Below are 24,392 nucleotides of genomic sequence, written 5' to 3'. Positions count from 1 at the left end.
GCCCATGCATTGACTTCCGAGCGCTTAATAAGATCACCATCCGCAATAAATATCCTCTTCCCCTCCTTGATGCGGCATTCACACCACTTCATGACGCCGTTATCTTCACAAAATTGGACCTCCGTAATGCTTACCATCTTATCAGAGTTAGAAAAGGTGATGAATGGAAAACTGCCTTCAACACCCCCTTAGGCCACTTCGAGTACTGCGTCATGCCTTTTGGCCTCACCAACGCACCCGCAGTCTTTCAGTGCCTTATTAATGATGTCCTGCGCGACATGTTAGGTCGGTTCGTCTTTGTCTATCTTGATGATATACTTATTTTTTCCTCCTCTTTTGAGCTTCACCGTCAACACGTGCTGCTCGTCCTTCAGCGCCTCCTAGAGAATCGGTTATTTGTCAAGGCTCAAAAATGCACGTTTCACACACCTTCTGTTTCCTTTTTGGGCTTTATTGTGGAGAAGGGGCAGATTAGACCAGATCCTGCTAAGATCCAAGCAGTGGTCGAGTGGCCCACTCCTACATCCAAGAAGCTTCTGCAGAGGTTCCTAGGGTTCGCCAACTTTTACCGGCGCTTTATTCGAGATTTTAGTAAAGTGGCTGAACCTCTGAACAAGCTTACATCCTCTAAGGTGCCATTTTCATGGACTCCGGGCGCCGACTTGGCCTTTAGGAAGCTTAAGAAATTTTTCACCTCCGCTCCTGTCCTGACCCACCCTAACCCCTCTCTCCCTTTTATTGTCGAGATGGACGCGTCTGACACGGGAGTCGGGGCTGTACTCTCCCAGCGCTCCAGCGCCGATCAGCGGCTGCACCCCTGCGCCTTTTTCTCCAGGCGTCTTTTGCCCGCTGAACGCAACTATGATGTTGGCAACAGGGAGCTGCTGGCAGTGGTCCTGGCCCTTCAGGAGTGGAGGCACTGGTTGGAAGGAGCATCCCATCCCTTTGTCATTTACACGGACCACAGGAACCTGGCCTACATCCGCTCCGCCCAACGCCTCAATCCGCGCCAGTCACAGTGGACTCTTTTCCTGACAAGGTTCGACTTCACCCTCACCTACCGCCCCGGGTCGCGCAATGGAAAGCCGGACGCACTTTCTCGGATGTTTGCGCCACCTGTTGAGGATCTCGGCCCAGACTCCATTATTCCTCAGACCCGGATTCTCGGTGCAGTCCAGTGGGAGTTGGAGAGGCAAGTCATTGAGGCAACAGGGGACACACACCCACCTACTGGTTGCCCAGCCGGCCGGCTGTTCGTCCCCCGCGCCCTGCGCCCAGAGGTACTGTTATGGGGTCACAGCTCTAAGCTTGCTTGCCATCCCGGAGCCAGGCGGACGGTGTTCCTCCTTTCACAGCGTTTTTGGTGGCCCACGCTCCATGCGGATACCAAGCGCTTTGTGGCGGCCTGTTCCATCTGCGCCCGAAGCAAGTCCTCCCACCAGGCCCCAGCTGGGTTCCTGCGACCCCTCCCCATTCCCCCCCGCCCATGGTCACACATCTCAGTGGACTTCATCACCGGACTCCCCGCATCAAGGGGCTTTACAGTCATCCTGACCATCGTGGACAGGTTTTCTAAATTCACCCATTTTGTCCCCCTCCGTAAGCTTCCCTCCGCCATGCAGACAGCCAAGCTTCTGGTTCAACATGTGGTCCGCCCGCACGGCATCCCCAGCGATATTGTGTCCGATCGGGGGCCACAATTTTCCTCCTCCACCTGGAAGGCCTTCTGTAAGGTCCTGGGGGCCACCGCCAGTCTGTCCTCAGGTTATCACCCCCAGTCCAACGGCCAGACGGAACGGGTCAACCAAGACCTGGAGGCTACCCTTTTGTTTTGTCCTTTGTCCTTGTTCGTCTTGATAGTTGTCACAGACATTTATTTGCTGATGTAGTTCTGTCTGTTTCTGTTCTTCTGTTCTTGTTGTCACAATTGTTGTTGCTGCTGCTGTTGTCCTTGTCTCTTGTCCCCCGAACCCCACCCCCCCGTTTCCTTTTCTCTTCTTCTCTGTCCCCTCCTGCTCCGGTCCAGTCGCTCCAAATTTGCTTAATAACAAGCATCAAAGTCAAATAAATTTTGTATAACAGGGGAATTGTATATCACACTTCTCCCTGGCAGAGTAAATCTGTTGAGCACTTGACGGCATTTAGATCTACAATTCTATCTTCTTTAAAGGCTGGACAGGACAGGGGTAAAAAAAAGAAAAAAAAGAAAAAAAAAAGGATATGCTGATATCAGTCAACAGTAGAGCGTATGTAGTGCTTTTTGGTCAAGGACAAATTTAGCTTTATTCAGTAGAGACCAAAACCCACAGCTCTTAGTCATGCAAATGAGGTGGAGCCAGGGCCGAGCCAGAACAATAGATGCTAACAAGCCATTATCAGAGTCGTTCATACCCAACTACAGGGAGCTACACTTCCCTTTGATCGGAGGTGCTAATGGCAGGATTAGACCACTATTCCGCCCAGTCTTAGTGTAAGGAACCAATAGGAGGAGGGTGTTGGCACACCAATTCCACCCACTCTTACTGTATTTAAGGCCTAGGCTACCAGCACTTGTTAGTTCGCTGACGAAGCTCTTCGGATGAGGAGCGAAACATCCGACACTTTCTTCACAGAAGTACAGATGATGTCTCAAGAGGCCTTTCCCTCAGTTTTGAGGTGTTTTTTTGCCACTTTATGTTTAAAATTTTTAATATGAGATTTCCAGTTCATCTTCTCGTCTAATATAACCCTGAGACCCTGGTTCACCCTGTCAATTTCTACACCACAGGTGTCAAACTCAAGGCCCGGGGGGCCGGATTTGGCCCGCCATATCATTTTATGTGGCCCGCGAAAGCCTTGAATTAATGCATGTCAAAAGGACACTTATTTTAATATTGTTTAAAAAAATATTTCTATATACATTGAGGGAAAGGTGTCACACTCTACGGTGACACAGGTTTGTTACCTTTTTTAAGTTTATCGGCTTTATGCTTATTTATTATATTGTCTTGTCTCCTCATGCCCTGTGTGCTTGTGTGCAGAAGCAGACACCTGAGCTGGGCGGAGCTACTGGGTTCCTGCACCTGTTCATCATTAAGCACCCTTTATCATCCTCTCAGCTGCTCCTAGCCAGTGCTGGATTATTGTCTCTGTTTGCTACTGCAACCGCATGTGTTTTTCATGTTCTGGACTCACCTCCTTTCAGGAACCCTCCAGCTGCTGTCCTGCAGCCCCAGTAGCCCGTCCAGCTCCCACGGTAGAGGTAGCCGAAGGTTATTCGTGCCTCTTGAGTAACCACGGTGCCTTTTCTGCTTTTTGTGCGCCGTCGCCTTCAGTTGCTGTTTTTCTCACTTACTTGGACTAATTATTATTAAACCCTTCTCACTGCTGGAACTCTCCTGTGTCTGCATCCTGGGATTCACCCACATCGCCTTTCCAAGGAGTGACAGAATAATCCAGCCATTCAATGGATCCCGCAGAGCAGGAACATGTGCAGTTTGCCCTCCAAGCCCAGGGCCAGATGCTTTCTCGCCATGAGCAGACGCTGGTGGACCTTACTACCCTGGTCCGAGATATGCACGCCCGCGAGCGAGAAGCGGGTCTACGGCTCCTGGCATTGCGCCAGGGCTCCGGCTCAGTGGCCGACTATTCAATAACATTCCGCATTCTGGCAGTGGAGAGCGGCTGGAACGATAAGGCCCTCCGCTGCGTGTTCTACGCCGGCCTCAACTCCCGCATGCAGGACGAGATGGCGTCCCGCGACGAGACCCGCACGCTCGAGGAGCTCATAGCTCTCTCCATCCGGCTGGACGGTCGCTTGCAAGAACGTGCCCGACAACGAGAGAGGCTTCCTCTCAGCGCAACTAGGCTGTCATCCCACGGCCAAGAGTTCCTCCCCCGCCGCTTCCTGCCCCACTCGCTCAGTCGGAGATCGCCGAGGAGGGGATTCCCATGCAGCTGGGAGCCCACCGACTGTCGGCCACGGAGAGGAAGCGCCGCTTGTCACTACGGCTGTGCCTTTACTGTGGAGCGGCGGACCACTCCATATCGCGCTGCCCCCACCGTCCTCGACCCAGGCGTGCGCCCACGTCGCCGAGCTCCATCCCGGCAGGACAGACTTCACCGCCTCGCCCCGCCTCTACTACAACCGTGGGCCGCCTGCAGGTTCGAAGGTACGCTGTTCTGGGGAAAGGGGGGTTCTTTTCCTATTTGTGCCTTAGTGGACTCAGGAGCAGATGAGAACTTTATTTACAGTGGACTCGTTGAACAGTTTAAGATCCCGCTTGAGCCGGTGGACAGACGCAAAATTGTTCGCTCGCTTGATGGACGCCTCCTTGCGAACGTTACGCATAAAACACGCACCGCGTCGCTCCTCCTCTCGGGTAATCATCACGAGGCTATTTCCTTTTTTGTCATCTCCTTTCGTTCTGCTCCCGTCGTTCTTGGTCTTCCTTGGTTGCAACGTCACAGTCCTCTTATTGACTGGTCCACTCTTAAAATTAATAATTGGAGCACTTACTGCCACTCACACTGCTTGCGCTCGGCTTTACCTCCCGTCTCTCTCTCTCACGCTGCTGCGCTCGCGCCCCCCGATCTCTCCCAAGTCCCCAGGGAGTATCACACTCTTAGCGAGGTGTTCAGCGGCGAACGCGCTATGACACTCCCCCCCCACCGCCCGTACGATTGTGCCATTGATCTGCTACCTGGCGCGCCGCTTCCTTCGTCGCGGCTGTATAACATCTCGCTGCCTGAACAGAAATCTCTCAAGGAATACATCTCTTCCTCCCTCGTGGCAGGGCACATTCGACCCTCTTCTTCACCGCTGGCGGCAGGGTTCCTTTTTTGTGAAAAAGAAGGATGGCACTTTGCGCCCATGCATTGACTTCCGAGCGCTTAATAAGATCACCATCCGCAATAAATATCCTCTTCCCCTCCTTGATGCGGCATTCACACCACTTCATGACGCCGTTATCTTCACAAAATTGGACCTCCGTAATGCTTACCATCTTATCAGAGTTAGAAAAGGTGATGAATGGAAAACTGCCTTCAACACCCCCTTAGGCCACTTCGAGTACTGCGTCATGCCTTTTGGCCTCACCAACGCACCCGCAGTCTTTCAGTGCCTTATTAATGATGTCCTGCGCGACATGTTAGGTCGGTTCGTCTTTGTCTATCTTGATGATATACTTATTTTTTCCTCCTCTTTTGAGCTTCACCGTCAACACGTGCTGCTCGTCCTTCAGCGCCTCCTAGAGAATCGGTTATTTGTCAAGGCTCAAAAATGCACGTTTCACACACCTTCTGTTTCCTTTTTGGGCTTTATTGTGGAGAAGGGGCAGATTAGACCAGATCCTGCTAAGATCCAAGCAGTGGTCGAGTGGCCCACTCCTACATCCAAGAAGCTTCTGCAGAGGTTCCTAGGGTTCGCCAACTTTTACCGGCGCTTTATTCGAGATTTTAGTAAAGTGGCTGAACCTCTGAACAAGCTTACATCCTCTAAGGTGCCATTTTCATGGACTCCGGGCGCCGACTTGGCCTTTAGGAAGCTTAAGAAATTTTTCACCTCCGCTCCTGTCCTGACCCACCCTAACCCCTCTCTCCCTTTTATTGTCGAGATGGACGCGTCTGACACGGGAGTCGGGGCTGTACTCTCCCAGCGCTCCAGCGCCGATCAGCGGCTGCACCCCTGCGCCTTTTTCTCCAGGCGTCTTTTGCCCGCTGAACGCAACTATGATGTTGGCAACAGGGAGCTGCTGGCAGTGGTCCTGGCCCTTCAGGAGTGGAGGCACTGGTTGGAAGGAGCATCCCATCCCTTTGTCATTTACACGGACCACAGGAACCTGGCCTACATCCGCTCCGCCCAACGCCTCAATCCGCGCCAGTCACAGTGGACTCTTTTCCTGACAAGGTTCGACTTCACCCTCACCTACCGCCCCGGGTCGCGCAATGGAAAGCCGGACGCACTTTCTCGGATGTTTGCGCCACCTGTTGAGGATCTCGGCCCAGACTCCATTATTCCTCAGACCCGGATTCTCGGTGCAGTCCAGTGGGAGTTGGAGAGGCAAGTCATTGAGGCAACAGGGGACACACACCCACCTACTGGTTGCCCAGCCGGCCGGCTGTTCGTCCCCCGCGCCCTGCGCCCAGAGGTACTGTTATGGGGTCACAGCTCTAAGCTTGCTTGCCATCCCGGAGCCAGGCGGACGGTGTTCCTCCTTTCACAGCGTTTTTGGTGGCCCACGCTCCATGCGGATACCAAGCGCTTTGTGGCGGCCTGTTCCATCTGCGCCCGAAGCAAGTCCTCCCACCAGGCCCCAGCTGGGTTCCTGCGACCCCTCCCCATTCCCCCCCGCCCATGGTCACACATCTCAGTGGACTTCATCACCGGACTCCCCGCATCAAGGGGCTTTACAGTCATCCTGACCATCGTGGACAGGTTTTCTAAATTCACCCATTTTGTCCCCCTCCGTAAGCTTCCCTCCGCCATGCAGACAGCCAAGCTTCTGGTTCAACATGTGGTCCGCCCGCACGGCATCCCCAGCGATATTGTGTCCGATCGGGGGCCACAATTTTCCTCCTCCACCTGGAAGGCCTTCTGTAAGGTCCTGGGGGCCACCGCCAGTCTGTCCTCAGGTTATCACCCCCAGTCCAACGGCCAGACGGAACGGGTCAACCAAGACCTGGAGGCTACCCTTCGGTGTGTGGCTCATCAAACCCCCACTTCTTGGTCCGTCTTTCTTCCATGGGTGGAGTACTCTCATAACACGCTGGTGTGTTCCTCCACGGGCATGTCGCCATTTCAAGCAGTCTATGGTTTTCAGCCTCCTATATTTTCATCCCAGATGCCAGAAGGTGCCGCACCATCACTAACCTCCCACATCCGTCGTATCCACCAGGTCTGGCGCAACACCCGAGCCGCCCTCGCCCGCACTGCCAAACGCAACCAGAGATTGGCCGATCGCCACAGGAAGGCGGCACCTGACTATAAACCGGGACAGAAAGTGTGGCTGTCTTCCCGGGACCTCCCCCTGGCAGTGCAGTCCAGGAAACTGGCACCCAGATTTGTCGGCCCATATGAAGTGGTGAAGATGGTGAACCCGGTGTCGGCCCAGTTGAAGATCCCAGCCTCTGTCAAGTCCCACCCGGTATACCACGTGTCGCGCCTCAAGCCGGTCACCTCCTGTGAGTTCAGCCCCCCGCCAGTGCCCCCTCCGCCACCTCTGTTGATCGAGGGCCACCCTGCTTTTACTGCCAGAGCCATCCTGGACGCCAGGAGACGGGGCAGGGGTGTCCAGTACCTAGTGGACTGGGAGGGATATGGCCCCGAGGACCGGTCATGGGTTGCGCGATCCCTTATCCTCGACCCGTCGCTCCTCACGGAGTTTTACAGTAAGTTCCCGGAAAAACCGGGTGGTCCGCCGGGTGGCGTCCATTGAATGGGGGGGGGGGAATACTGTCATACTCTACGGTGACACAGGTTTGTTACCTTTTTTAAGTTTATCGGCTTTATGCTTATTTATTATATTGTCTTGTCTCCTCATGCCCTGTGTGCTTGTGTGCAGAAGCAGACACCTGAGCTGGGCGGAGCTACTGGGTTCCTGCACCTGTTCATCATTAAGCACCCTTTATCATCCTCTCAGCTGCTCCTAGCCAGTGCTGGATTATTGTCTCTGTTTGCTACTGCAACCACATGTGTTTTTCATGTTCTGGACTCACCTCCTTTCAGGAACCCTCCAGCTGCCGTCCTGCAGCCCCAGTAGCCCGTCCAGCTCCCACGGTAGAGGTAGCCGAAGGTTATTCGTGCCTCTTGAGTAACCACGGTGCCTTTTCTGCTTTTTGTGCGCCGTCGCCTTCAGTTGCTGTTTGTCTCACTTACTTGGACTAATTATTATTAAACCCTTCTCACTGCTGGAACTCTCCTGTGTCTGCATCCTGGGATTCACCCACATCGCCTTTCCAAGGCGTGACAAAAGGCTTCTTGAGACGTCATCTGTACTTCTGTGAAGAAGGTGTCGGACGTTTCGCTCCTCATCCGAAGAGCTTCGTCAGCGAACTAACAAGTGCTGGTAGTCTAGGCCTTAAATACAGTAAGAGTGGGCGGAATTGGTGTGCCAACACCCTCCTCCTATTGGTTCCTTACACTAAGACTGGGCAGAGTTGTGGTCTAATCCTCTCGCATCCTATATACATTGTAATTTAGTTATTAATATTGATTTTGTCTCCATTTTTAAGCAATATTTTTCATTATTTTACTTTTATAGTACTGTAAATCACGGTGTATAAACCGCACCCGTGTATCGCACCAGCCGTATTTTCAGGCTCACGGTGGGGAAATTTTGTTTTTTTTACTTAATAAATGCTTGCCAACTCTTTCATCTCAAATCAACATGTGTAAAGGTACTAAGCAATTTCAAAAAGAAGAAGAAAGGAGAAATCTGCCGTCCATCAATTCATCTGCGATGGAACTCATGTAAGAAAAGTTTGCCGTCAACTTGCCGATGATGTCCGCTCTACAACGCCGGATGACTGACTCGTCCACACCGTGCTGCCGTCCTGCTGCCCGGTTCCCAAACTCTTCTGCATACCGGCAGACGGAGAGTTTGGTCGCGCATTCTCCGGTGACCGCTTCAGCACCAGCACTGGGCCCGCTGAAGGTCGCGTTAGCTCCGGTGCTAGCTCAGAGCCTGCTGTTGCTAACCCAGGGGCCGCCGATGGCAGGCTCCAGTGTCCATTCCCGTGTTTGAATGGCGGCGAGGAGCAGGCTGAGACCCGGGGTGAGCAGCAGCTGTAGCAGCAGGTCTCATGTTAGCTCCAAACGGTGGGAATGAAGCGGTCGTCTTTGGTGCAGCCGCCGATTACCTGAGCAATTTTTACCCTTGAACGGTAGGAAGAGTGGGCCGAATTTCGACAACGCTCGTCACAAAATGGAAAAAAAAAAGAAAACACGGGCGTTGTCGTAGCAGTGCACCACTGAAGCCGGTGTGGCTTTAGCTTTAGCCCTGATTTAACTAGCTAATGTTGGTACCGGGCCGCAGCTAATGTTGGTAGCTAATAATGGTAGCTAATGTTGGTTTAGCGGTGACGCGAGCGGCGTTCTGCGCATGCCCATGGATCAGTTATCCATGTATTGTACATAACACAGCATTACTTCAGTGTGAATTTGAATAAACACCAACGTTGTATTGTATTTTAAACCATCTGCAATGTTTTAATGGAAGCTTAGGTTAGCTTCAGTGTACATAGAAATCGTTTCACTGTGTGAAAATACAGACACACAGGAATTGCACTTTCAGCAACTGTACAGCAGAGGGCGCTAAAGTCAAAGCAACTGTCTGGCCCACAGACAGTTCTTCTAAAATCTGCTTCTGGTCAATTTCTGTCTGGTCACAGACTTGTCATCGTGTATAAACCGCACCCCGATTTTTGGCGTCTTACCGGTGCAAAAAAGCGCAGTTTATACACCGTGATTTACGGTATTGTAAACTTATATTTATATTATTGTATTTTTATATGTACTCTATGCTGTAATTTAATTATGTTTTTACTTAATATAAATATATTTAAATAAGTAAAAATTGTAATATATGCAAAATATTTTTACAATAAAATAAAAAAAATATATTTAAAACATATTTTTACAATAATTTAATAAACATTTACTGTTACATTTACAATAAATAAAATAATAAAGTACAAACAAAATTAACATTACTAACAAAAACAACTTAATTTTTTTTTTTTAATCAAAAAGACAATTTTTCTTGCTAAATGTATTTGTTGTCAATATTGACAGAAACCTTAGATTTTTTGGTTGTCAAATTCAATTTAAAATGACAATTTTTTTATTACTTATTCATGAAAAATATATGTAATAATTAATGAACGAATTATAAAAAGTGGCCCTCTGAGGATAACCATAATTGTGATGTGGCCCAGGGTGAAAACGAGTTTGACGCCCCTGGTCTACACCATCAATTTGTATTTGCTGATATGCTTCCTTTTTACACTTACCAAATAGCATTACTTTAGTTTTACTGAGGTTCAGGGATAGTCTGTTTTTATCAAACCATCTTTTTAGTAGAGTTAGTTCATCTGTGATTTGTGGTACTAGCTCTGGTGTGCTGTCTCCAGAACACAATGCGGTTGTATCGTCTGCAAATAATACTAGCTTTAGGTCTCTCGGGACTTTACAGATGTCCTTTATATAGAGATTGAATAGTTTTGGTCCGAGGATTGACCCCTGGGGAACGCCGCATGATATGTTTAATGTTTATGTATATTCTCCTAGCTTCACATATTGGGCAAGCTTGATGTTGTAATTTTGCCCTTAAGCTTGTAATTTGGAGGAAATAACATTGTTGTTATGTCTGTCCAAAATATGCATCAGAAAACTGTTTTTTCGGGCTCCAAATGCGAAAATTTTCCCTGCTCTGGGAAGTTTCTGTGTGGATAGCCCCTCAGTTGTCTTTATAAGTTAATGTTTACATTGTCAGTTGTCAGTGGTGCAGGAGTGATAGGAGTAGCAGATACTGGCTGTGATATCTTCATGTATCTTTTTTCAAATATATTATGTCATATTTTGTCATTTCCTTCGTCATCCATGAAAGCAGACCTGCTATGTTTGTGGGGTAGTATCAGTATTGGGTCAATACTTTTCACTTTACTTTCAAAAACGTCACCACACACACACAAACATAGAGAGCGTAACTTTTATACACAAGGCATATTGGGCCTCATTCACGAATATCTTCTTAAGAAGTTTACTTAAGAAGGCGCGAGTTGGAAACTGCGCCACATTCACGACACTTTCTTAAGTAGGGATAATCGTTCGCACCGGTGTTGGTGAATGCCGACGGGGATGCCCGTGCATGTGAGGCCTAATTTGCATAGGTCACCGCCTATTATTTCCTATATAAGGTAAAAAATGTGCCGTACGCAACAGGCAGCTGGAGGCAGAGATGGCAACGCGCAAGGGCAAGACTGAGGAGCAGCTGGACAACAAACAAAAGAAAAAGTTCAATTCTACTGAAATAGAGGTGCTTTTACAAGGAGTGACCGAACACAAGACCACCTTATTTTCACGTGTATCCACCGGTCATCAGGCCATCCAAAAAGAGTCGGCATGGAGCACCATTGCAGGAAACATAAATGCCGTTTCCACGGAGAAACGCACCACCGCAGAGGTTAAAAAGAAGTGGTTTGACTTAAAATAGACTAAAAAAAAAGATTAGACTGCACCGGAGGGATCTGGAGGAAACGGGAGGTGGGCCATCAATCAGAAACCAAACCATTTCGGAAACTCTAGAAAATCTTTACACAATCATGATGGAAAAATAAAGTCAAAATACATAGTTTGTGTGTGACAATGTATTTTTTCTGTGGTTACATTTGATTAGACGCTGCCTAATTAATACAGCAGCCCCGTGCTCTGGCTCAAGACGTGGCTGGGGGCGCATGGCGTTATCTGGGGGTGCTACGTGCGCAATAGGCACACCACGTTTCATTGCGATGTTATTCTGATGATCCTGCACACCTGCAAGAACAGAGAGGGAAGCCTGAAGCCTGAAGCGGGACATCAAATATTCATCGCTTTCAGCAAATAAATCTAATGATCCCTTTACATTCTCTCCCTGTGCAGCGCACGTCCAGCCAGCCATTTTTTTTTTTGATGAATTGGGATTTGAATATATATTTATCGATGGAGTATATTTTTGTTGTTTTGATGATAAATAATTGCTGGGATATTTTATTTGCACTACATTTTTTGTGATCAGGTTGCAAAATCCATCATGAGGGCGATTGCGCATTGAAAGTGCAAGCTTTGCTTGTGCGTAAGAGTCCTCCTGAGCGTTCGTAAAATTTGTTCTTAGATCTAAGAACTGTGAGTTAAGAACACGTTTCGTGAATGCCAAAAATCTTCGTAAGAAGGCTTTAAGAACACATTTGTGCGTAAGAACATTTCGTGAATGAGGCCCATTTTTATTCCATTCCATGTACAGTCAAACCTGTCTTAGCGGCCACCTTTATAGAACGGCCACCTGCCTATAGCAGCCACTGAAAAATCCCCCCCAGTAAATTTACATGTTATAGACCCTGTGTATAGCAGTCACCTGTCCAACGCGGCCAGCGGCCACCCATTTTGTCTCCCTTGGTCAATATCTGACTGCATATAGCGGCCAAATTACCAACTCAAGTAGAAGCTTCATGCACGAAAAAGTTTTGTTTTTCAATCAATGAAGCCGTCGTGTGTAGACTTTAATTACTGAGTCCTAGCTCAGTCACAATCATTCACAAGATCCACACAAACTGTCAGTTGTTCCACATTAAAAAAAGCCGTCTTCTTTTGAGCTTGCTATTTCCTGGTCAAACATGTAACTTTAAGAGCATTTGCACCAAAACATTACCGCAAAGTAGGCTGGGAACAGGACGTACTCCCAGCGACGCTGCAATAATAAAAAAAAAAAACATACGCTAGCATGCATGCGGCAGCGGGAGCAAAACTGAGTTCGGTTGTAGTTAATTGAAGTATTTTAGAATGTACTCACGTTATTTTCCATCAATCCTCATCCACAAATCCATCAAAGTCCTCATCTTCTGTATTCGACACAAACAAAGCCGTCTTCTTTTCCGTTCGCTACTAGTCTGTTAACTTGTCAGTGTTATTCAGCTCCGAACCCAAGAAGGAAACTTCTCCTGTTGCTTCTGCCAACTTTATTTATTGAACGCGGCCACCAGACAGCAGCTCAGAACACACACACGTCTCTCAGCATCGTCTCTCCTTCCTGCTTGCCCACAAGGCAAAGGTTAAACAAGCCCCACTACATAGCTGTCCAGGCAATGCCTGTAACAAGTGACACCGTTTATTTCTTGTTTGTGGGGAAGGAGAGACTCACGTCGCCGATGCACTTTAATGGCTTTACTAACAGCGGAGAACACTGCAGGACTTTACATCCACGCCAACATAAACACACTTCCAAACTCTCTCCAAACTCACAGCTAGCACTGAGCCTAGCTCTCCTGCTCGGGACGCCCACCGTCACTTCCCGTCACTTCCTGATGAACTAAAGCTGTAATGACACTCTGCCGTATAAAAAGTAAAATATTAAAAACAAGCGTAAGACATTACTAGCACAGCTTTGTTCTGTGGGTGGTGGATATATTCTATCAGTTATTATTAAGCCTCTAGCTTCCTTTTAGTAAGTAAAAACCTTGGCTATGATTGCACTACATTGTCATGTAGACCTACAAAGTACACTTGGAAGAACAAGAGGTGAATAAATGTATTGAAACTGATGAGGGGTAGGATTAAATAAGCTTTGCTTCTTCCTACTCCTTTTTGGACATGCAAAATTGTGAATTGTACTATGTGATGTGCTAATGTTTGACTCTTGCATGTTCAGGATTAAAACCATGAACCATGAACCAGTCCGCAGTGCCCTCTACTGGTCAACATTATTATTATTTTTTTTTTCCCCCTTTTTTTCTTTTTTTTCCTCTATTGGTCAACATTTAAACTGGGCCAACCTGTCTATAGAGGCCACCTGTCTATAGTGGCCACTTTTGCAGACTCCCTCTAGTGGCCGCTATAGACAAGTTTGACTGTACTTCCATTTTGACTGCAAAGCAGACCACAACATTTGCCTGTTAGTTCATACATACTACTGCTGATACATGCTGGTTTGAATACGTTTTAAGTACTAATTTCAACACAAGTCAGTGGCTCTGTATAAAGATTTAAAGCTATTTTTAAATGACCAGAAGTCTTGAAATGTCCCAATTATTTCAAGCATAAGATATTATTCTTTCTCCCAATGTGTTTTTGCTGTTCTGTCCAGAGGCCATTGTTGACAACCACATGCTTTCTATTAGCCTGTGAAAACAAAGACCTTATGATAGAAACAAAGATTCAAGATTCAAGAGTTTTATTGTAAATCTAAATACATGAGGAAAACGAGACGTGCATGGATGTAGACGACCACTATGTATCCCACCGGGCATCTTTTGGATTTTTGACGATCACGGACACGATGGCGATGCCGCGCGCTGGACTGGAACTTTCCGAGGGACAAAGCAAATAGTTTGTAATTGTTCTGAGCTGGGGGTGTGAATATAGAATATGCCATGGGAGTTGTGTTGCAAAATGGTAAAGCAGAAATGATTGATACTATTTAATATTATTTGGGTCTCTACTACACCCCTACTTTTGTGACTTGTGGCGTTTGCTTCATGAGCAAACCACAACTATTTGGCTTGTTGGTTCGGTGTAGAAGCATGAGGATGAATTTCTTACCTGTAAATAAGGCGTGATACTTTAACCCACTATTAAAAGCATAAGGTTATTAAAATGTTGATGCAAAAACACACACACACATTCCATTCCAGTCCATTTTCCTCCGCTTTCCCCCGGGTTGCGGGGGCAGCAGTCTTACTAGGGAAGGCCAGCTGTGAGACATAATCCCTCCAGCGTGTCCTAGGTCTGACCCGGGGCCTTCTCCCAGCTGGGCATGCCCGAAACACCTCACCAGGGAGGCGTCCGGGAGGCATCCGGCTAGATGACCAAGCCATCTCAGCTGGCTTCTCTTGATATGAAGGAGCAGTGACTATACTCTGAGCTCCTCCCGGATGACCGAGCTCCTCACCCTATGTCTTAGGGTGAGTCCCGCCACCCTACAAAGAAAACTCATTTCAGCCGCTTGTGTCCGCGATCTCGTTCTTTCTGTCACGACCCAAAGCTCATGACCAAAGGTGAGGGTGGGAACATAGATCAAACGGTAAATTGAGAGCTTTGCCTTCCGGCTCAGCTCTCTCTTCACCACGACGGTCTGGTACAGCCACCGCATGACTGCAGACGCTGCGCCGATCCGCCTATCGACCTCACGCTCCAGCCTTCCTTCACTCGTCAACAAGACCCCGAGATACTTGAACTCCTCCACCTGAGGCAGGACCTCATTCCCAACCCGGAGGGAGCAATCCACCCTTTTCCGGCTGAGAACCATGGCCTCGGATTTGGAGGTGCTGAGTCTCATCCCAGAAGCTTCACACTCAGATGCAAACCGTCCCAGTAAATGCTGCAGGTCACAGCCTGATGAGGCCATCAGGAACATGTCGTCTGCAGAGACGAGATCCTAAGGTCCCCGAACTGGAGTCCCTCGACACCTTGGCTGCGCCTAGAAATTCTGTCCATGAAAATTATGAACAGAATCGGTGACAAAGGGCAGCCTTGACAGAGGCCAACATTCACAGGAAACAGGCTTGACTTACTGCTGGCAATGCCAACCAGGCTCCTGCTCCGATTGTACAAGGACCAAATGGCACGTAGTAGCGCGCCACCAATCCCATACTCCCGGAGCACAGTCGAATTCCTTTTCCAGGTCCACAAAGCACATGTAGACCGGTTGGGCAAACTCCCAAGTACCCTCCAGTACCCTTGCAAGGGTGTAGAGCTGGTCCAGTGTTCCGCGACCAGGACGAAAACCACATTGCACCTCCTGTAGCCGAGGTTCGATTAACGGTCGTACCCTTCTCTCCAGCACCCTGGAATAGACTTTCCCAGGGAGGCTGAGGACTGTGATCCCCCTATAGTTGGAACACACACTCCGGTCACCCTTCTTGAAAAGGGGGACCACCACCCTAGTCTGCCAATCCAGAGGTACTGTTCCCGACTTCCACGCAATGTTGAAGAGATGTGTCAGCCAAGACAGTCCCTCAACATCTAGAGCCTTGAGGAATTCGGGGCGAAACTCGTCCACCCCCAGAGCTTTGCCACTGGGGAGCGTTTTGACTACCCCAGATACCTCAGCCACGGTGATGGAACTGTCTGTGTTTGTGTCTTCAGCCTCTGCTTCCTCTATGGAAGGTATGTCAGTGGGATTGAGAAGGGCCTCAAAGTATTCCTTCCACTGCCCAACTATATCCTATATCCCCACTGTGGACCGGGCACTGCTTCCCTTTTCTGAGGCACCGGATGGTTTGACAGAACCTCTTCGAGGACGACCAAAAGTTGTGTTCCATGGCCTCACTGAACTCCTCCCACACCCGAGTTTTTGCCTTGACCACCACCGAAGCCGCTTGGCCTGCCGGTACCTATCAGCTGTTTCAGGAGTCCCGCAAGCCATCCATGCTCGATAGGACTCCTTCTTCAGCTTGACGGCAGCCCTGACCTCTGGTGTCCACCATCGGTTTTGGGGCTTGCTGCCACGACAGGCACCGACCACCTTGCGGCCGTATCTCCGATCAGCTGCCTCAGCAATGGAGGCACGTAATAGAGCCCATTCGGACTCAATATCCTCGTCCTCCCCCGGGATGCAGGCGAAGCTCTGCCGGAGGTGAGAACTGAGGACTCGACGAACAGGAGACTCTGCCAAACGTTCCCAGCACACCCTCACTACACGTTTGGGTCTCCCGGGTCTGTCCGGCATCCTCCCCTGCCATCTAATCCAACTCATCACCAGGTGGTGATCAGTTGACAGCTTAGCCCCTCTCTTTACCCGCGTATCCAGAACATGCGGACACAGGTCTGATGATACGACTACAAAGTCCATCATAGACCTGTGGCCTAGGGTGTCCTGGTGCCATGTGCACTTGTGGACATCCTTATATTTGAACATGGTGTTTGTGATGGACAAACTGTGGTTTGCATAGATGTCTAACAACATCACACCACACGGGTTCATATAGGGGGAGGCCGTTCCTCCCAATCACGCCCCTCCAGGTCACACTGTCATTGCCCACATGGGCGTTGAAGTCTCCCAGCAAAACGATGGAGTCACCAGTTGGGGTGCTCTCCAGCACCCCTCTGATGGACTCCAAGAAGGCTGGGTACTCTGAACTGCCGTTGGGCGTGTACGCACAAACGACAGTCAGGATCCTTTCCCTGAAGGCGTAGGGAAATGACCCTCTCGTAAACCGGGGATGACTCTAACACAGAGGCACCGAGCCGGGGGGCTATTAATAAGCCCACACTAGCACGCTGCCTCTTCCCAGCAGCAACTCCAGAGTAGAACAAGGTCCAGCCCCTCTCGAGGAGTTTGCATCCAGAACCCAAACTGTGGGGTCGAGGTGAGTCCGACTATATCTAGTCGGAATGTCTCAACCTCTCTCACAAGTTCGGGCTCCTTCCCCGCCAAAGAAGTGACATTCCATGTCCCAAGAACCAGATTTGGCCGCCGAAGACCAGGTTGCCCAGGCGCCCGCCCTCGACCGCCAACCAAAGCGCAATGCACCGGACCCTTATGCTTGCCCCCGCAGGTGGTGGGTCTACGGGGGGGGGGGATCCTGTGTGGCTTGTTCGGGCTGAGCCCGGCCGGGCCCCAAGGGTGAGCCCCTCCCCCAGTCCTGGCTCCAGGATGAGGCCCCGTTATACCACGTCCAGGCGAGGTGCGGTCTCTCCTTGTGTATGTGTTCATAAAGGTCTTCTGAATCACTCTTGGTCTGGCTCGTCACCCAGGACCTGTTTGCCTTGGGAGACCCTACCAGGGGCATATAGCCCCAGACAACATAGCTCCTAGGATCACTCGGGCACACAAACCCCTCCACCACGGTAAGGTGGGGATTCCTGCATATGTTAATATTCTGGCTTGACTGTATGTTTATCATGTGCGTCTTGCTGACATCAGCAGAGACGTAGAAATTATACACGTCTGTAAGCCTACACATACCCCCTAAATTCTAGATGGAGTTAGATGGGTGATAAACTATGTTTGTTGCTTAATTGTTATATTTTTAACTGGATGGAAGAATAAGAGTGTTCTGAACTCTTGTTTCTATTCCAGTGTTGTATTGACAAGAATAATGCAGCCTAGAGGAGTTGGTTAGCAGACATAGCTCCACTTCCCATAGTGTACTTCTTTAGACAGCAAACTCATTGAATCAGCAGCGCCTCTGCTGGTTGTAGCCAAGTAATGCACGCCATTCTGCCCCAAGAGCTTCAAATACTGTAACAAGTCAAATAATATCAAGTATGGATGAAATTTTTTGATCTTGCGTTTTGAAGTCAGTTTGGTGGTACTGCATATCAGAAGTGAATTTACTGAATGATATTCCAAAACGTTTTTTTTTCCTAAATGAATACTTTTGCGTGTGTTTTCACCAGTATAATAAAATGGATGGAACTACTATAAGTCACACTTTTTATATATATATAGATACAGTATATATATATATACTGTATATATATATATATATCCGCGCGGCACCGGGCGAAGCGGTCTTCTGTACGCCACAACTCCCGCGCCCGACCGCCGGGCGGGGATTCGGCGCTGGGCTCTTCCCTCTTCGCTCGCCGCTACTGAGGGACTTCCGCCTCGACTCGTTAGGACTCTGTCATTTTTTAGGCCCGCGTGCGGTCTCAACCGCCGCCGCGGCGCCTCGGCCCGTTAGGACTCTGTCATTTTTTAGACTTTTTCTCAATGAGTGTTTTGGTCGACCAGGAAAAAACGCGTTTACGGGAGAGGGTAAAATCAGCCGAGAAGGGGGGGGTCCGCGTTGAGTCAAATTAAGCCGCAGGCTCCACTCCTGGTGGTGCCCTTCCGTCAATTCCTTTAAGTTTCAGCTTTGCAACCATACTCCCCCCGGAATGTGTCAAATGAATGGGAGTCAATGGGGCGGAGTACCCAATGTGCAAAAAAGTTTTGAAATCGACTCGTTAGGACTCTGTCATTTTTCAGACTTTTTCCTCACGAGTGGCTCTCCCAGACCAGCCGGATCAGCCCCGGCGCTCCGGTATCGTCACGTCTAGGCGGGATTCTGACTTAGAGGCGTTCAGTCATAAGCCCACAGATGGTAGCGTCGCACCAGTGGCTCCTCAGCCAAGCACATGCACCAAATGTCTGAACCTGCGGTTCCTCTCGTACTGAGCAGGATTACTATTGCAACAAGCAACAGCGGCTCTGCACGCTTTTTAAAGCCGCTTTGAGGCTCCAGACGCCTCGGCTTGCACTTCCGCCTCGACTCGTTAGGACTCTGAATGAGACGTCGCCGCCACGGGGGGCCAGCGCTCTGGCCGCTTTTTAAAGCCGCTTTTTCGTTTCCAGCCGCCTCGGCATGCACTTCCACATCGACCCGTGAGGACTTGCGCTCGGGCTCCACCTCCCCGACGCGGCGGGCGGAGACGGGCCGGTGGTGCGCCCGCGCCCCGGGGGGGCGGGATCCCACCTCGGCCCCTCACTTTCATTGCGCCTCGGGGTTTCCGCTTGGACCCTCCGACTCGCGCGCAGTTTAAAAGCTCGTAGTTGGATCTCGGGATCGAGCTGACGGTCCGCCACGAGGCGAGCCACGGGCCGCCGCGGTGCGCACGGAAGCCCCGGGCGCGGGCCCGGGTGGAGCCGCCGGGCCGGGGTGCGGCCGGACGATGGCCGCCCCCTCTCCTTCCACACGCACCGCATGTTGGCGGATGACCCGGTGCTAAATGACTTGCAGACGACCTGATTCTCGGTCAGGGTTTCGTACGTAGCAGAGCAATTCCTTCGTTGCGATCTACTGAAAGTCAGCCCTCGATCCAAGTTTTTGTCGGCCTCGGACGACAGGGGAGCTCCCCTGGGCCGGGCGCGGCGGGTCCTCCCGTCCGCGTCCGGTTGCCGGCGAGCCAGAGTTCCGGCACGCCCCCGCAGGGCGCATTTCCTCCGCCACTGAGCAGGATTACTATTGCAACAACACATCATTTTTCTCCATTTCTCCGGCGCAACGGCGGCAGTTCGCGACCACCTCTGAGCCGTGATGGAGGCCTCAGCGGCCTGGCTCAGCTGGAGTCCGTGTTTCAGTACGCTAAAAGCGGCATCGCAACAGCGGCTCTGCACGCTTTTTAAAGCCGCTTTTTCGTTTCCAGCAAGTCTGATTGTCTTCTCGGCGCTCCGCCAGGACCATGGCCGACCTGCAGGTGGGAGCGCGGACCGAGCCACCGCGCCGGGGCCGCCAGACGTCGCCTATCGCGTGCGCAGACTCCCGCGAAGCACCAGCGTGCTCCTTTTTATTTTTCACCCGGAGGTGATGCGTGGCCCGGGCCGCCTGGCGCGGCCCATCGCGGGCGCTAAAAAGCGGCTTTAAAAAGCGTGCAGAGCCGCAACATGCGGTGCGTGTGGAAGGAGAGGGGGCTGCCATCGCCCAGTCACGAGCGGCTCTGCTCGCCGGCGCGGGGGGGGGACACGCTAGGATCGGGCCCGGTGCTCGCTCCAGCTCGGTGGCTTGGTCCGCGCTCCCACCTGCGGGTGGCCGAATTAAAAAGGAGCCCAGCTCTCATTGGAAGGCAAGCTGAGGCTCCGGCGCGGTCAGAGGGAGCCGCGCTTCACCTCCGGGTGTCAGTCAACCAGGAAAAATGGCATTTACGGGAGTAAATACCACTACCCTTATCGTTTTTTCACTTCCTTGGATGTCTGCCTCGCGCGGCCCAGCAGGGCGCTCCGGGGCCGCTGAGCCCGAATGACAAAGTGTCAAGGAAGCAAGGCAGGAACGCAGGCCGAGCTGCGTGGAGCCCAGGGGTGGCTGTAAAGTCTGTGGAGAGCCGCTGTTGCGAGGATTGGCTCTAAGGGCTGGGTCGGTCGGGCTGGGGCGCGAAGCCCGCCGGCTGCCGGAGCCGCGGTGCCAGGAGCGCGCGTCCGCCGTCGCGCGCGGCCGGCCTCGATCCCGGGACCGGGGACGCACCGCGCTGCTCGGCGGGACGCGCGCTCCGGGGGGTCGGTGTCGGCGGTGCGCGGCGGTGACCCTGGACGCGCGCCGGGGGGGCGACGTAGGCCATCCCTTAGGACCGACTGACCCATGTTCAACTGCTCTTCACATGGAACCCTTCTCCACTTCGGCCTTCAAAGCTCTCGTTTGAATATTTGCTACTACCACCAAGATCTGCGCCCGCGGCGGCTCCACCCGGGCCCGCGCCCGGGGGTTCCGTGCGCACCGCGGCGGCCCTCCTACTCGTCGCGGCGTAGCCCTCGCGGCCCCTGTCGCCGGCGACGGCCGGGTGTGGGCCCGACGGCTCTCAACGCTTTTTCTATCCACTTTGAGGCTCCAGGCAGCTCGGCCTGCGTTCCTGCCTTGCCTTTTTAAAGCCGCTTTTTCGTTTCCAGCCGCCTCGGCATGCACTTCCACATCGACCCGTGAGGACTTTATCATTTTTAAGACTTTTTCTCCATTTCTCCGGCGCAACAGCGGCTCTGCAGGAACGCAGGCCGAGCTGCGTGGAGCCCAGGGGTGGCTGTAAAGTCTGTGGAGAGCCGCTGCTGCGCGCGTGTGGCTAGATAGCGGCTCTCAACGCTTTTTCTATCCGCTTTGAGGCTCCAGGCAGCTCGGCCTGCGTTCCTGCCTTGCTCTCTTGACACTTTGTCCTATTTTCAAAACTTTTTTGCACATTGGGTACTCCGCCCCATTGACACCCATTCATTTGACACTTTGACGCGGCAGGCGGAGACGGGGCGGTGGTGCGCCCGCGGCCCGGGGGGGCGGGATCCCACCTCGGCCCCTCACTTTCATTGCGCCTCGGGGTTTCCGCTCAGACCCTCCGGCGGCAACTCGAGTGACTTGTGCATGCATTTTCAAAGCGTCACTCCACAGCTGGCACCCAGGCTGTGTGTGAAGCAGGTGTCCGACGAGGAGCGCCCGCGATGGGCCACGCCAGGCGGCCTGGGCCGCGCATCACCTCTTTTCTCATTTCATCCAGCGCAGCAGCGGCTCTCCACAGACTTTACAGCCACCCCTGGGGTCCACGCAGCTCGGCCTGCGTTCCTGCCTTGCTCCCTTGTTTAGAAACGCTCCTGCACTCCAGGAAGCTCGGCCTGCGGGCCGCGCGCCACCCCTGGGCTCCACGCAGCTCGGCCTGCTTCCGCGTCCCCCCCGGGCGCCCTGCTGGGCCGCGCAAGGCGGCCTGGGCTGCCCTCCCCACACTGAGCGCCCTGCTGGGCCGTGCGAGGCAGACATTCAAGGAAGCAGCGGCTCTCCACAGACATTACAGCCGCCCCTGGGCTTGACAGGTCTGTGAGCGAATGCTGGAGGTTATTTTCTAAAAACAGGTTACCGCGTCCCCCCCGGGTGCCCTGCTGGGTCGCGCAAGGCGGCCTGGGCTGCCCTCCCCACACTGAGCGCCCACGGCCACGCGCCCTGGCCCCGGAGGCGGCGCAGGCCAGGACGACGGCGTGTGTGTGAGTGCGTGGCGTGGCGTCCGCAGGTTCAGACATTTGGTGCATGCGCTTGGCTGAGGAGCCACTGGTGCGATGCTACCATCTGTGGGCTTATTACTGAACGCCTCTAAGTCAGAATCCCGCCTAGACGTGACGATACCGGAGCGCCGGGGCTGATCGCGCGCGCCCGTCGTCCTCCCCGTGTCTCCGGTCTTCCACGCGCCCGCTCCTCCTCCTCCTCCTCTTCCCGCGGTGAGCCTCTCCGGAGCCACCCTCCAAGCCCGCCTCCCGCCGGCCCCCGGCGCTCCGGCCCCTCTTCCCCCCCCCCCCCCCCCCCCCCCTGCCCTCCCGGGGGCCTTGGGGGTGGGTGGGGGCCGCCGTCGGGGCCGGCGGGCGACTCCCCAGCAGCGGGAGCGTAGGCCGGGCGGACCCCAACCCGGACCCCGTGAGAGGGGCTGGAGGGGGGGGGCCGGCCTCGTCCGTACTCCCGATTGATTGCCAAGCGACGCTCAGACAGGCGTGCCCCCGGGAGGGACCCGGGGCCGCAAGGTGCGTTCGAAGTGTCGATGATCAATGTGTCCTGCAATTCACATTAGTTCTCGCAGCTAGCTGCGTTCTTCATCGACGCACGAGCCGAGTGATCCACCGCTAAGAGTTGTCAGAGGGTTTTCGGTGGGCTTGCCACACAGGTGAGTTGGCGGACGGCGCGCCCTCCCTCCCGGGCAGCAGAGGCCGCCTAGTGCGGGAGGATCCCCTTCGAGTCCTCACGGGTCGATGTGGAAGTGCATGCCGAGGTGGCTGGAAACGAAAAAGCGGCTTTAAAAAGCGTGCAGAACCGCTGTTGCGCTCCCTACCCACTATCTAGCAAAACCACAGCCAAGGGAACGGGCTTGGCAGAATCAGCGGGGAAAGAAGACCCTGTTGAGCTTGACTCTAGTCTGGCACTGTGAAGAGACATGACAGAGTGTCAAATGAATGGGAGTGAATGGGGGACAGGCGCCCGTCTGGGCGGTTTCAATATGCGTGGGAAGCAGCGACGGCGGCAGGCAGGTCCAGAAACACCCTTTCTTGGATGAACGAGATTCCCACTGTACCTACCCACTATCTAGCGAAACCACAGCCAAGGGAACGGGCTTGGCAGAATCAGCGGGGAAAGAAGACCCTGTTGAGCTTGACTCTAGTCTGGCACTGGGTCGATGTGGAAGTGCATGCCGAGGCGGTTGGAAACGAAAAAGCGGCTTTAAAAAGCGTGCAGAGCCGCTGTTGCGCTGGATGAAATGAGAAAAGAGGAGGAAAAATGACAAAGTGTGAAGGGAGCAAGGCAGGAACGTAGGCCGATCTTCCTGGAGCGCAGGAGCGTTTCTAAAGTCTGTGAGAGCCGCTGCTGCGCTGGGGCTGGAGCGTCGGGCCCACACCCGGCCGTCGCCGGCGACAGGGGCCGCGAGGGCTACGCCGCGAGGAGTAGGAGGGCCGCCGCGGTGCGCATGGAAGCCCCGGGCGCGGGCCCGGGTGGAGCCGCCGCGGGAAGAGCCCAGCGCCGAATCCCCGCCCGGCGGTCGGGCGGAGCGGTCCGACACCCGGAGGTAAAGCGCGGCTCCCTCTGACCGCGCCGGAGCCTCAGCTTGCCTGCAGAGCCGCTGTTGCCCCGGAGAAATGGAGAAAAAGTCTAAAAAAATGACAAAGTCCTCACGGGTCGATGTGGAAGTGCATGCCGAGGCGGCTGGAAACGAAAAAGCGGCTTTAAAAAGCGGCCAGCCGCCTTTGGAGGGCCCCCGCCGGCCGGCCGTGGTGCCGGTGTTCGGGCGGACGGCTCCTCCAGCCTGCGGGTTGGCCTCAAGGGGCAAGTGCACGTGGCAAGCGTCACCAGTGATCGGCACCAGGTTATCTAGAGTCACCAAAGCGGCCGGGGCGGTCCCCGGAGGGAGGCGCCCCGCATGGGTTTTCGGTCTGATAAATGCACGCATCCCCGCCAGGGTCAGCGCTCGTGGGCATGTATTAGCTCTAGAATTGCGGAGCAGCGGCTCTCACAGACTTTAGAAACGCTCCAGGAAGCTCGGCCTGCGTTCCTGCCTTGCTTCCTTGACACTTTGTCATTTTTCCTCCTACACCCGCCCCTGCCCTCCACGCAGCTCGGCCTGCGTTCCCGCCTAGCTCCCTTGACACTTTGCCATTTTCCCAGCATTTTTCCTGGCCTCCCTCCTGGGTACTCTGGCTCGCCGGCAACCGGACGCGGGCGGGAGGACCCGCCGCGCCCGGCCCAGGGGAGCTCCCCTGTCGTCCGAGGCCGACAAAAACTTGGATCGAGGGCTGACT

At 52.8% G+C, this 24,392-nt stretch overlaps 1 non-coding gene across 1 annotated transcript; it reads right to left on the bottom strand.

Moving 5' to 3' along the window:
- Positions 1-22,582: 22,582 nt before the first annotated feature.
- LOC129187079 (5.8S ribosomal RNA) lies at positions 22,583-22,736 on the bottom strand. The gene has a single exon (XR_008572353.1). It is a non-coding gene; the product is annotated as a 5.8S ribosomal RNA (ribosomal RNA).
- Positions 22,737-24,392: the final 1,656 nt, after the last annotated feature.

Source organism: Dunckerocampus dactyliophorus, chromosome 8, assembly GCF_027744805.1.
Source record: "Dunckerocampus dactyliophorus isolate RoL2022-P2 chromosome 8, RoL_Ddac_1.1, whole genome shotgun sequence".
Lineage (NCBI taxonomy): Eukaryota > Metazoa > Chordata > Actinopteri > Syngnathiformes > Syngnathidae > Dunckerocampus > Dunckerocampus dactyliophorus.
This window is presented reverse-complemented; position numbering and strand designations above follow the sequence as displayed.